The 14,865-nt window shown below is 41.8% G+C and overlaps 1 pseudogene; it reads left to right on the top strand.

The window, feature by feature from the left end:
* The first annotated feature begins 2,739 nt into the window (after positions 1-2,739).
* The window catches only part of LOC144752579 (ubiquitin-conjugating enzyme E2Q-like protein CG4502), a 51,266-nt pseudogene continuing 39,140 nt past the window's right edge, over positions 2,740-14,865 (top strand).

Here is a 14,865-nt window from a genome sequence, read left to right as displayed (position 1 = left end):
ATAAAACAGTGCACAGGGAGTTTTCAGTTCAGGGAGGTGGGCCTTGGCTGCCATGAATGATTGTCGTTTTGCTGGACAAGTCTGGTATACTCCGGAAATATAATGATACAGGTGTTTTCGTACAGCAGAGGTTCCTTGAGCCTAGTCTGTTTTAAGATCACATCCCTGTCATGGTAATACAGGATCTTAGCAATGACAGGTCTTGGTCTGGCACCCGGGGGCGGTTTCTGCAACAGGTCCCTGTGCGCCGTTTTGATAGCGAAACAACCAGATAGTGACTCCGAGGAGAGCCAGCTCACCAGCCATCGGGAGAGGAACTGTTCCATGTCGCGCCCTTGCATCCCTCTGGGAAACCCACGAAACGGAGGATGTTTCTTCTGGCCCTGCCCTCCGCCTCCTCCACCGGTGAGGCCAGGCCTTTGGTAATCGACTCCAGCAATGCGATCCATTTCTGCAGCATGACGACTGAATCCTCCACGCTGGAGACTCTGGTTTCAGTCTCTGTGATGCGTTCCACTGCATTTTGAAGGTCTTGCTGAAGGAGTTTGACGTCAGAGCCCACTTCTCCTATCTCTGCTTCCAGTGCCACACTGGACTGCATGATGGCTGCCATGAGTGCAGCGTTGTCCTGGATGCCCCCTTGTGCTCCTCCCTGGTCCGCAGCAGAGGCCCCCATTCCTTTAAAGTGGTCCATCATGCCTTGCTTGGCAGATCCTTCCACCGGTTTGTCCTTTGTCATAATAGCTTTCGGACGGCTATCTTCTATAATAGCGGTTCAATTGCCCCCCAGCCAGGCCTCCAACGTCAAACCCGGGAACTCTGCACTCCTCCTGCCAAGTTCCACTCTCACAGGTTCAAGGGAATATATTTGTTGCAGCTTCATGCCTCTGAACTTACAGGACACAGGTGGAAACTTTCCGCCCACAAACAGCACCAGACACTAGCACGGCCGCTTCCATGGACAGTTGTGTCTGCCCCCCTAGTGGGTGTCTCACCATCCCTTCTGGTGCCACTGCCAGAGAACCAGGATGCCTCACCGGCCCCGTGCCAATCACCACTGTCCAATGCGATGCCCAGGTCCAGCTCTTCACAGCAAAGGACGCACGGAATTAACAAGCCGTCTCAAGCCAGCCCCCCAATCTCTGCTCCATAGGCTGACGACCACCAACACCCCGCAAATGGCTGAGCAGGGCCTCTCGCTGCTACACAGGATTACGGGCCGCCCGAAGCTCACCTCCACTCCAGGCCCACACTCAGTATAATCTCCACACCTATTTTGCAGCACTCACATTCACTGGGCGGGCAATTTACAGCACGGGCCATGGACCCAGGCAAGTCCCGCAAAGCTGCAATCAGCCGTCGCTCAGGAGACAAGGCCTCGTGTGCCGGCCCTACGGTATCCAATGAGGCCTCAGTGCCTGGGCCGCAGCACCACTATGCGTTGCAAGCATCGCCTGGCCCCGTGAAGGAATCTGATGCTCAGGCAGCCTGCCAAGCAGATGCCCCCCTTGCGGCCCGACCTGGCCGCTGAACGATGAAATAAAAGCAGGAGGGGGGAGGGAGGACCTTGCAGAAACACTCACCTTGTCTCCTACGCTGAGCCGCCTTCCACACAGTCACAGCTGTTGCGGTCCTCCAGCCCCCTGTTATCAGGCACGTTCAACCTCTGGGCAAGGCAGCACTACCACCCACGTTCGACTTCGCGGCCGCTCCGATGGCTCAGCTGCGAGTCCGCCCACAAGCCTAACCTTCACACTTCCCAACTGCTGCAGTCTTCCCCGTTGCCACTCCTCTCCAATTCCAAGTATCACTGTTCAAGTTACAACGATCACAGGGAGCCTTGGCAGGGAATTTGACAGGAGAAACAGGATAAATGTAGGATTTGGTTACTGGGCTGAGTGGAGCTCACCTAATTCGCGTCCACCATGTTGGATCGCTAGGCCACGCCCCACTTCATTTTCCACTTTTCATGGAGAATTTGAACCATGACTGCAGTATTTAGTTGTTAAGGCCTCCAGTGCCGCTATTTATTTTAAGTAGGTTACATGTCCCATCTACTCTGCTTTGGAAATCTATCTTTACCTTCTCATTTCTTGTGTGCCTACTCCCTCCAGGTATGTGTCAACCATTTTCTTGATAGGCACTGAACTGTCTCTGATCACGATGAAGAAAAGGGGAATCAGGGCAGCTTCCTCTGCAGATCAAAACCCATTCCTTAGTCCCTGGTGCTGAACAGGGGGTTGATTTACCGTCCTGGTAGCAGGCGTTGGTTCCAGATGATTGCATCACCACACCAACTTCCAGTTGCACACTACTTGTTGTCTGTCCTTTATATCTACTTCGTCAGAGGATTGAAAGGATGATTTTGAAGTGCTATCAATCGCAAAGTAAGCTGCACTTCTTGGTTCTTTTTCTCTGCCAGGGGGTTCTGCTGATTCTGGGTACTGCAGGCCTGTCTCCAGTGCTGCTCTTGCCTGAGTTGGAATGTCATGATCTCACATTTGCCATCTTTATAAAATGTGCATACTGTTAACCTTTACCAAATATGTGCGAATATGATGTTGTAATGCCCAAGCATAAACCTCATAAAATGTTGGAGATTATTTGAAGGAAATTTGTCCCAATAATAAATTAAATGGCATGTAGTATGATATATATTGCATATGTAATAACAGGGGTGCTTGTGACGGAATCCATTAGCAATTATATTTCTTCAGTTTTCGAGAACGACCAGGTAAAATGGAGGACAAGTCCTTGCATCCAAGCCACGAGCTGCAACTGCATGCATTTGTACCAGACTATTCTTTGGAATTTACTTCTAGTGAACGCCAGGTAAATGAATTTAAAGTAAATTTGCCACCACGGTTTCCGTCACAGCCTCTGCGGAATCTTTCTTTGTTTTGTAGACATTTAAATAGTTTTGTACTATATTTTTCAGACCATCCGAATGCAAAAGGAAAGTTTAAGTCATTGGTCTTCTATTCTGTGATTGTCCCAGTCCATTTCTCCTCTTCCTTGGTCCCTTAATTTGTGGCGGGCTTGACAATCCTTGTTGTTTGTGAAGCTCATGATACTAGCATATCAGTTCCGGAGGAAGCACCTTTTCCAATGTGCAATTCCCCCCTTGCCAGTGTGTGGCTGGGGAGCGCAATGTCTCTCTTATCTGTTGTGTGGTGTTATCCTGAAACCACTGTGGCGAATGCTTCAGTGAGGCTGCAATTAATGTTGCCTTCTCTGCCATCTGGTTCTCCTCCGATTGGAAAATTCTTCTTGCAACAACCAAGTAACCCGGGGGCATATAATCAAGGACCGGTGTTAAAATGATTGCCGTTTTATCGGCAGGAAACTGCAGAGAAAACGACGATAATGGGCTTGATAATACGCCCTTGTTAATGCCCATATATGCCAATGTTCTGATGTTAACATGGGCTTCTATGGGAATTAACAAGGGCGTATTATCAAGCCCATTATCGCTGTTTTATCGGCAGTTTCCTGCCGATAAAACGGCGATAAATTTAAACCGGCCCTTGATAATATGCCCCCAAGTGTATATGAGAAGGGCAGGTGTCAATATTTTCTGTGATCAGATAAACATTTTGAGTTAACACTGTGGTAGTATACCCCTGGTGATGACATGCAACTATCTTCACTTTCTGAGCTTCCCCTCCCAGGACCATAACATAAAATGTGCGTTTTTAAAGCGCACATTCACCCATAGGTCTCTTGGCGCTGAATAACAGATGTTTATTCTTACCCAACTCAATGGTACTCATTTTATCAAACTCAGATGGATGAAAAGCTGAGTGGACCCGCCGGGATTTTAACCTATGACCATGAGGTCGAACACAGGTCCCAGCAGGGGATACATTAGTCCACTGAGCCACCAGACCCGGCTGGTGAATTTGTCTCGTTCAATGACTATTTAATGGATCATTGTGGTAGTGTGAGCAGTATGTGTTGGGATAGCAGCTTGATTTTGTTGTGTGTTTTCTTGTGCATCGTATGACAGGAAGTTGTTTGGCATTATTAAGTAAATCAGAGGATTATAGTTTGTTGAAGTGCTCTATCAGGCATATTCTATTTGTGAAAGAGGCTTTTGTAGGCCATGTATTGAATGTGCTTGATACACGGCATACAGGTGTGCCAGGTCTATAGTATTGTGATGGCGCTTAATTATTGCATTGCAGAGTCACTTATTTTGATTCTGGTGTGTGTGGGTCTGTGATTTATTCCTTTGAGGGTGTTTATAAGATCTGGGTCTTTAAAGTGATTTAATTTTTTTTTCATAAACCGCATTAATTATTGCCAAGACTGAGAAAATGCTCCTTTATGTGTGAGACTGGATGTGTGTGGCAGTTTGGGCCTGCTGTATGAGGCCCAGGGTCAGTAAGTGCCCTAAAGTGCTGCATCGATTGAGTTCCTGTCCCCATTTTTGTCTAACAGGCAACAGGTAAATGCTGACCCGAGTGGGGTTTTAAGTCTTTTTTTGATGGCTGCTTGGAGAACTAGGGTTTTAAGACTATAGGTTGTACCAAGCTCTATTTGTATCTGTGATGAGGTGCCCAGAAATAAATTGTACTTGTCCCTGAATTTTCAGCTCATGTAAGCACTGTGCCTCATTGTGATGGTGGAAAATGCTGACATTAAGAAGGTTGCCCGGACCATTTTTCTACCTGTGAACAGTCGGTCCTTTTTTCTTGAGGTAATGCTTGGTATTCGTGGTGAATGAATCTACATACATGCCTCACACCATTTGTGAGCTATTAGGTTATAATCCTATGTGACGACTTGTCCATGTGGGATGCTGAGTGAAAAGAAAACAACAAAGCACATGTCTTCCAGGCTGCTATCGTGGACTCTGGGTTTGCTTTGAACAGAATCCTCTGGGTTTGAGACATCCATATGGATCTGTCGTGCAAGTCTAGGCGATGTTCTCAGAAATTCAGGCCAAAGAGTTAAGTGGTTGCTTCTATGTTGCATAGAGATTGATGTGAATGTATTCCCTGTGTCCTTGCCATGGTCCTAGCTCCAAGGTAGTAGCTTAAGGGCTGCATATGAGCTCATGGAGGTTAGCCCTCATCTAAGTCAAGTGAAAGGTGTTGAGAGCCTGAGACCAGGATTTATGTCTTGATGATAGTTAAATGAGTTGCCTGGTTGTGCTATCATAGTTAAAGCAGGCCATTTAAGGCTGTAATACCTAGTCATAGATTTGGCAGGGCTGACGTGTGCCCAGTAAATAATCAATCTGACACCAAAATGTTGCTACATATACATGCAATTATGGTTTTTAATCATCATTATTTGTCACACAGGTATATGCACACTGAATAGATTTCCAATATACACGTTAAGGCCTGTGTCTACGAGCACTTCAACAAATTTCACGTTACATTTAATCTGAGCCTAAATATTGTTTGTAATTTATGTCTCCGCGTAAATGATGTAATGATGTAATAAATAATGTCACGGGACTGCAACACAAAACACCTTTAAAATAAGCTGTGACCTATTTCCAAAGTAAAGTTGGTCATAAATGAAATATCACGACCAAATGTATTTTTTGATGCCTGCGAACAATTCTAAAATGGATTCCTGACAGGTGGATATGCATTTACTACTGTGTACTTCTCTGTCATGACTGCAGAGAAACCTACAGTAGTAAACCCCACTCAAGTGTTGAAAAGTGGACATTCCAAGGCCTTCTTTGCTGTGGATGTTTGGGACCACCCACAAAATGCATATTTGTGTGCACTGCCAAACTGTTCTCTAATCTCTTCACACCGTGGAAGTGGTCAGAGATGTCTTCAAGGCAAGTGCTGGAGTAACTTCCCTTCCTTGATGGTAAAGGATACTGGATCACCTCCAGATTTGATGGTGGAATAAAAAGGCACTTTCCATGGAGGATAATGATTTCCTGCCAAGACAAAAGAATGCACATTTGCACAAGAGTCTTCAGTCCGCCTATTGGAGTTGTCTACAATGGAGAGATCAACACAGGATGAATACGAGGCTTCACAAAAACTCAAATGATATTCACAGAAATACACCTTGAAGCCTGCTCCTGCTACAGCTTTACATGCATACTTCTGAGAATGATTGTGAATGGAACAAAAGCTGAATAGAATAAAGTACTCTTAGGTGGAGGATGTTCAACATAGGATCAGATTGAAGGAATCCATGTCAGATTTGCAAAATAACCACTGTTTATGTCAATTACACCTATTTAGCTTTATTGTATATTGGTTTATCTTACATGGATATACTAAAATTCTGGCATAGATTTGCCTTTCAGGACCTACACTGAACAACAATATTTCAAAAAGTCCACACAAATAAATTACTTCACATACATAAATTAGCGGAAACATAACACAAATGTGGACGATTGTTATGAACTGAATATATGCTGCCGTTTTACAATTATCTAGGATTTGGTAATGATTTAGGAATACAAACATATGTTAAACATTACAAGAAGAACCATATTGGCTTACAGAGTTTATTACTTAAATCGAGTATTGGAATTAAACAATCTCAATTTAACAACACACAAGCAAGAAATGGCTTCAACTCTGAACAGGAAATTAGCTGCATAACTTTAGTACATTCATTCCAAGAAAATGATTTATTAAAAAACACTGGCACGGGAGTATTGAAGTACAAAGGGCAAAAGCAGAGCGAACAGAGAAAGCACAGCTGCATTACTGTGCTACTGATGTAGTGCCTTCTTGAGTTAATAGAAAATAACAAGCGCATTGTGAACAGTAATCTTTACAGATTTAACAAAAACAGTTCATCTCCCTTTATAGACTCTAATTTGTGTCTGTTCGATTTAAATAGCTGGAACAGGAATACAAGTGTCTTTAGGTGATTGTGTTCTGCTCTTACCGACGGATGACAATCATGTGTTATGCTTTTTGATTTGACAGAATGGTTCATTTCATCAGGTTTCTAGCAGGCCATTTGATTCAATTTCCTTCTGCAATGTTTTACTGAAAATGACAAAAATGTTCCTTTACATAAAGCCTGCAAGACTGTGAACGAACATAAATGCAATGTGGTGTTTACATACTAACTTAATTGTAATTTAAATGCCCTTTTCATTCTATAAATATAGCCATAGGCTTTTCATTTCGTTCAAGCCTTCAGCTCACAGAGCAGTTTATATGTAAACTGGAGTCAGTTGCTTTACAAAGTGAATTTCTGGAGGAAATAATATAGTATATATCAAAATCTAGATAGGTAATGGGAAATTGATTGTGACAATACAATATTAGAAACACATCTCCATAATATTTTATTTATTACACTTTCCACCTTTTGCTGTCAAGGGAAAATATTTCATCTTGCACCGCGAACTTCAGTCTGTAGAGATTTTGACCTCAATACTCTCACACAAATGAATATACTGTATAAGGTAGCACAATTTTCCCTGTGTAAAATCATGCATAAAAACAATTCATTTAAAGCATCTAAATGTTTCCAAATTACTGCAGGTAATTTTTACAGTTTAATTCCTCCGAGACATCATTTTAAATGAACCCATAATTCAATTTTCAGACTTTGCATTTCAAATTTTTATGTTGAAAGTAATTTCCTTTCTTGCTTAAGTTGTGCTCAGCACCGGATTCATAAAATGTGCATGATGTATGTCTGCAGAATCAGTCACTATGTTAGGAGCTTAATAATAAATATGCAAGGACGGAATTAAATGATTTTTCTCTTCAGTAGTTCAGTTTAACATTGATTTTTAAAGGAGATGACTGCTTTACCAGTCAGGGGCTTTTTTGCTCTTTTGCTAAATATACAATTCCCTTATCCAACCTGATTTAAAAAACAGAGCCTTATTTCGAAAACATTTCCTTATTCCCTTAGTGTTATTTTAGTGTATTAATTCCTCGCTTGCTTCTTAAAAATATTTGTCATGCAATTTAAATTAAATTAAAGAAAAACTGAACACAAAAAGGCTGACTCCTGTAAAAGCTCGTGAAATGCTTAAGATGCCCAGGAAAAAACAATTCGGCAACAATGGAAAATGGCACCATCGCTTTCACGCATGCAGGATTTCCATTCTGATGGCTCTTCTGTGCCCTTTGTGGCTGTGGGATTTTTAGAAACCCTTTTCCATGTCTGTCCCTTCAATAGAACACTCCAAGTATCCAGTTTTATTAATGTCCAGAAGCGTAAATCACAGTCCCATATTTTGTCATTCCAGTCATTTTAGTCACTAAAGGATTACTTCAAGTGACTGAACTCGGCTGTTATCTGTTTGAGTTTTTGCAGCCAGGTCATCTCGGGGGACTGGGAACACGCTTTCTGCCCCCTTAACTGTGTCGAGTGGCTGGCTTGAGCTGGACTACTTTTTGTGATTGATGTGCATTCCCTGTTGCTATATCTTTTCTTGGCAACAGGATGATGCAAACTCTTAAATGAATCAGGATGTCTATTGCTAAAAACTTTCACATTCAGAAGTATTTGTTGACCAGACACAAAGATTAAACTTTATAAATCCAAGTATACATGATGGTGTTTAGTGTCCCTTCTTTGTCTGTGGAACATTGCACAGGATAGGTGTAGTTTGATTGAATAGGAGTAGGTTGATTGAATAGGAATAGATGAGAAGCGGATGTAGATTACTTGAATACTTTTCTAATAAAAAATAATGCACATATTTGCAATTGCCATTTGAACAACGTGTATTAAAATAGAGGAAAGCAGAATTCATTTCCAGTAACTGATTTGTAAATTATTACGTTTGCATCCAATTTCATCTAAACCTTAGAAAAGAAATCTTGTGCATTCTGCTTGAGAAAAGCAGATTGAACATTTTTAAGGCAATGAGTGATTCACAAACTCAATTATATTTGTTTTTTAAATTTGCATTTTTTGTTTATCAGAAAACCATAACTTTATATGGCAAGAGGCAAGCATGTATTACATTTAATCACTAAAAGACTTTGACACCAGTCCAAAATATATAGACAACCAGTTCTAAAGTCTGCAGGTGTCCAGTATATAATAGAATTAACAGTTGTCATTAAAGCAGGTGCTCCCCGTAAACTTAGAACTATGTCTATGTGTGAGGAGTTATAGGTGACCCTGCAAACTCTTCCACGGGCCCCCTACTTTTTCAAACATATGCAGGAAATCTCTACCCTAATAGATTGAATTCTCAGCTCCCATGCACCAATCCATATCATTGCCACAATTCTCGAATAAGGATGCATACATTTATCGCTGGGGAAACCTTTGTTATGCAGTCCATCACCTTCTCCCAGCAGTCCTTAAGCCCCAGATAATCTCAGATGGCAGGCAAATTTGTTTTCACCACGCCGAAACCAAGTAGGGCATAAACTGCCCCAATTTCACCAACAAGCTCCTCATGTAGAAGACCATGTTCAAGAGGTTTAGCTGAATGAGCCTGAAGCTAGCGTTAATAGCTGCTTCTCAAGGTACCTGTAGTGCTTCAGTTCATTCTATATTCTAATAGACCATCTTGGTCTCTTATCCACTTTTTATGAGATCTCCTAATTAGCCTAGAAGATTATTCATTATCTTTTTATATATTAGCAAGATTGTTTCCTATGTTAGTGGCACTGCCAATATTCTATCATCCATTTGAATAATGCCCTCGACCTGTGTATCCTTCAGTACATCTATACTTATGGCATGTTGAAGGCATAGATAATTAAAAGCTTTTCTCCCAGGCATCTCATTCTTCTCCTTAAGAACCTCACAACACTTTAAAACAGATTCACCAGCGACATCTCTTAGTTTGTTGTTCCCAGTTAAACCCCACCCTTGTTGGACCTGCCCATTTGTGCAAGATCTCACCCAGATTTCTGTCTTTCGTTGCGGAACCATTTTTTTGTTTGCATTAGGATTATATCTATGCATCTTTTTTCCTGCTTACCGGCAATGAGAGATCTGCACTTCGTGCTACAGCGGTGACAGTGCGGGGTGACTGCCAACGGGAAGCTCCAACAATGACTGTCTGTTGCACCAAACTGATCTTCGTGCTGCAGTGATGACCATACCTGCAGCTAGGCCTGAATTTCATGCTACAGGAACGACCATTCATAATGCTCTCCCTGCTCCTTGTGGCCACCTCCACCGCAAATGTAACACTTTGCACCAGACTTTTAGAAGGTAACTTTTGGACACGACTAACCTGGTCCTTGTATCCGGCCTGCACTCAATCGCGGTCAGCATGAACTTGTGACTTTCTCCTGGTCTAGTACAACCAGACGATTGTGAGTGGAACTTCGTGTTCTGAGGCGCTATACATACCTGAAAATTTGACTTGCACCAAGCAGAGTGTGTAAATCTTGGAGGGGGTGGTTGTTCCCCCTTAAATGTGTTGGTTTACTAGGAACTTCTTCAGCCTCAGGTTACAGACCCTGGACTGAGTGGCCAATCATAGCCTATCAACCCTGGACTGGTGGAAAGGAGAGTGGACTATGGTTCCCATAAACCCTTGTGTTGTTGTCCCCCACTCTGGGAGACCTCAGAGGTCAGGGAAACATCATGAGCAGTTAGGGGACTCCTAGTGAGCCTCAAGGCTGGAAGTCAGGCCTTCTCATGGTCCCTGCTTGGAGTCTTCAAATGGCAGTGGGTGGCCCTGGGCCTGACTCTTGTCAGCGAGATCTGTCAGTGGCTTTTGCTGGTTTATGTCTTTATGGCTAGAGTTCTGGCCATGGTGGTACTGTCCGCCTGCTGGGATGCGTCTGTGAGCAAGTTATGGTCAGGAGCTTCACAGGTGGGGCCAACAGATGACGAGAAGGGCAGCATAAGGGCCAGTGTATGTACCTCAGACAATAATGTTGAAGGACACAATTAGGCTTGGATGGGCATATAACTCACAAGTGCCTGAGCAAGAGAGGGCAATTTCCCATGTTTGATTAGTCTACCCTAGCTTTTGGCTTAAGGGGCATCATGTAGGCCATGGCACTTTTTGCATGTTTATACACAAAAAGCAACTGGAATCGTTTTACTACATACTTATGACCCTTTTGTTCTGACTCACAGGTATCCAAAGCTTTTGGATTAGACGCCTCACTCACTTAATCGTGACATGCTTCATCATTGGCACCTATCCAGTCCCTGGTAAGATGGTACCACCAGGGAGGACTCAACCAAGAAGATGTGATGGGTGTTCTTATATAAATCGAAACTGGATAAGCAGGGATCAAGGTGAAAAAATATCATCTTAAAACTACCTACATGTATCCCCTCCTTTGCTATCCATTATTCTTGGGTTACCTGTGATATAGATAACAGAAGAATTTCGGGTTTTGTGTTGTAAATGATTGTTCAACTAAACCCTTTCATATTGTTGCCAACATGTTTCGGTCCTCGCACAGAGCCCGGCAGTGTCTGGGGCCTTCACAGGGTTTTTTTTTGTGTCCCTGCGTTTTATGCATGCATTTCATGCAAAAGGTGGGGCCTAAAGCTCTCACCTATCTCGGTCTTTTGTTGCAGGGAATTTCCTAAGAGACAAGAGAAAAGGGGAGGGATGGGAAAGAATAAAAAGTATTTAGGGTGATTACTGGAATCAATTCCTAAAAAGGATTCATAGATACTGTGCCTATTGTTATCTTTCTCAAAAATGTATTAAAGAAAAGAAGAATCATGGTAAAGTATACGAATTTTGCTGATTTAACAAAGTGAGGGGTGGAGAAAGGGAATGGAGCACCTCCCGGAATTTGTTATAGTGGGAATCATCATCTCTCTTAATTTAAATATTATTTGATACGTTAAATGGTTAGTGCATTGAACGTTGTTTAGACTATTCTGGCTTGAGCGGGCACTCATCCGTTCATGCACATGTTTTGAGGTTATTCATTTACACAGGGAAGAGATTAAGATTAATGTGAATTTTTTAACCCTTTTAAACCAAAGTGTCCAATGGGTTAGAAAACAAGTGGTTTTTGAGCTTACTCTTCTTTGAGCATTTTCGCACACCATTCGGTCTAAAGGAGGGGTGCCGTCTTATTATCAAACACTTTATTTGAATTTGGGACAAAATATTTTTTGTTAGAAAACGCATCTTATTTCATACACTTTATCACCTATAGTCTTATTTAAATTTACTATGGATTAAACGCTTCCCGTCGGGAATCAACCAACTAGATTTATGGGGGTAGCCTCTCGATTCTGTGTGAATCCAAATTCCTAGCTTTTATCAAATGCTTCTGTTCTAGGCTCGCTAATTCTGAAAAAAGGGGCTCATTGATTTTTTTTCTTTACCTTAAAACCAAACCACACTATAGATGGAGAGGCTATACGACACAGACAAGACAATCACATTCACGCTTTAAAACGGATTACTCGTTCACCGATAATCTACATCGTGTGAGGCCGTTTTTCGTTTGCCCCTAAAAATCAAAACATATTGTCAGTTGGGAAGCTGTTCAATGCAGACAAGGCAAACACATACATGCATTAAAAAGGATCACTCGATCACCGATAATTTATGTTGTGTGAGGCCGTTTTTTGTTTGCCCCTAAAAATCAAAACATATAGTAGGTGGGGAAGTGGTTTGATACAGACAAGACAAACGCATACACATGTAGGAACTGATCATTCATTCTCCAATAATCTGCGTCATGCAAGGCTGTTTGTTCCACGGCCATCTCCTCGTGCGAGCCATCCAATCAATGTATTTCTTTCACACAACACACCTCGCTTACTTCGTCAAATGACGAGCACCATGTGTCAATGTACACATCCCCCTTTCGAGGCCGAAAGTGCTGTGTCTCCTTCCGGGTGTCCTTAGTGACGTCACTTTTGAAACATTAGGGAATGCCAGGATTAGTAGTTTTTTTTCTTTTTCTTGTTTGTTTTCCACGGAGTCAGTGATGGCTATGTAAAAATGATCTGATGTGCTTCGTGGTGCCCCCTACGATATGGTATTGGTTAATTACCTCCACCAAATAATTTATCATGAGCATGATAATATACATTTTATTAACAACGTAAGGTTGTGTGTTTCTAATTTAATTTTTAATGTCACTTCCATATGTTGATTTGTCGATATATAGATCGACGTGAAAGTAGTGTTTCTCTCTCTATGTATTAGTTTTGACAACCTGATTTATGTTCTCTTTGGATCAGAATACTCTTATGTTGAGGACCCTTCATTATAAGGTTTTTCGGTTGTATTATTTTGTTTGTGTATTCAAGGGTCATATTCACCTAGTCATTTGCATCCAGGGAATTTCTTCGTTTAAACCAGTTGTCATGCTGGATAATCTATAGCTCCATCTCTGTTCACTCCTCAGTAGGTGCCCCTTGCATGCAGTTGATGGTAGTTTTTCTATTACAGTCCAAGTAATGCAATTTTCTGTGTGCCCATCTTATATACAATAACGCATCATTTTTAGAACTGTTTTACACCGAAAGTTGCTTCAGTGTCCGTTTATGCGTAATTTCACCTTTCTTGTTGTCATGCCAATATATTTTAGCCCACATTTGCATGTGATCGTGTATACCACATTTACACTGCTGCAGTTCGTATGTGTATGTAGGATCCATGGGGTGCCTAGACCCAGATCCGATTATTTTTCTGTTTTTGCAAAATAACAAACGTTACTTTGGCCACAAGGATAATGGCCTGTTATCTCAGGTAAATTCCACATTGATTGTAGTGAACGCTGGGAGTTCTCTTTATGTTTTTGTCTTGTGTATAAGAGAAAGGTCTTTCAGGGCTCTTCCTCTCTTGAAGTAAAACAACTGCCTTTCAAGTTCAAGAGCTGCTGATGTGAGGGTTTTCCAATGCTGAAGGACAATCTTTTTTGCCATGTTTACATATGTTCCGCATGTGGTGACACATACCAATCTATTTCATTGGGATTTCGTGTGGGTTTCTACTATAGCTTCTCTTTGATTATTCCTTGCCCCTTTTCTCACTTTTTTAAATCAGTTTACAAGGGTACAGTTTCTCCTCTAGTTGTTTAAGAGTAATGCTGTATGATTGTCGTAGGTCAATTTTTCGGCACAGTTTCTCCGTAGTCTAAGAAACTTACCCACTGGTAGATTGTCTCTGAGGCTTTCAGGTGGAAACTGTCATACCGACGTAAGTTGTTTATATCTGTAGGTTTGTAGAATACCTCTGTTTTTAGGGAGTTGTTTTCGCCCAGATCTTTAGGTCAAAAAAGGTTATCACGTCCTTGCTGAGGTACATTGTAAACTTCAGGAATATATCCTTTGTGTTTAACCACTCTACAAATTATCTAGCGTCTGTTGTTGAACCCTTCCAAATCAACAGGATGTCATCTATGAATAATTTCCACAATTTAATGTTTCTATTGAAGGGACTTGTGTGTTTGTAGATGTTCTTCTTTTCAAAGTCATATACGTAAAGGCAGGCAATGCTCGGGGCAAATGTACTGCCCATGTATGCCCCGTGATTTGTAGATAAAAATCCTCTTCAAACTGGAAGTAGTTCCCTGTTAAAGCCATGTGGGCACAATCCAAGACCAAGATGAAGCTCTTAGGTGTAATTGAATTGCATTCAGTTTTGTCTATTAAGGACTCCAGTACTTCAAGTGAGGCTTCCTGCGGTATGCTCGTGTAGAGAGCTTCGACATCAAAAGTGAGGAATAAATATGTTGACAAATAAAAAGTGATGTCCTGAAGTAAAATAAGGGCATCTTTGCTGTCTTTAATGTAAGATGGCATTTTGCTCACCTATGGCCTTAAGAAATTATCAGTGAATTTTGACAAAGGCTTGAGGATTGATCCGATACCGGACACTATTGGTCTGCCAGCAGGTGGCAACCTTCACTTGTGTATTTTTGGGCGTATATAAAAATAAGGTATCTAGTTTTCACTTCCTGTAAAGAATTCTGCTTCCTTTTCTGT

The sequence above is a fragment of the Lissotriton helveticus genome, chromosome 5_1 (assembly GCF_964261635.1).
Source record: "Lissotriton helveticus chromosome 5_1, aLisHel1.1, whole genome shotgun sequence".
Taxonomy (NCBI): domain Eukaryota; kingdom Metazoa; phylum Chordata; class Amphibia; order Caudata; family Salamandridae; genus Lissotriton; species Lissotriton helveticus.
This window is presented reverse-complemented; position numbering and strand designations above follow the sequence as displayed.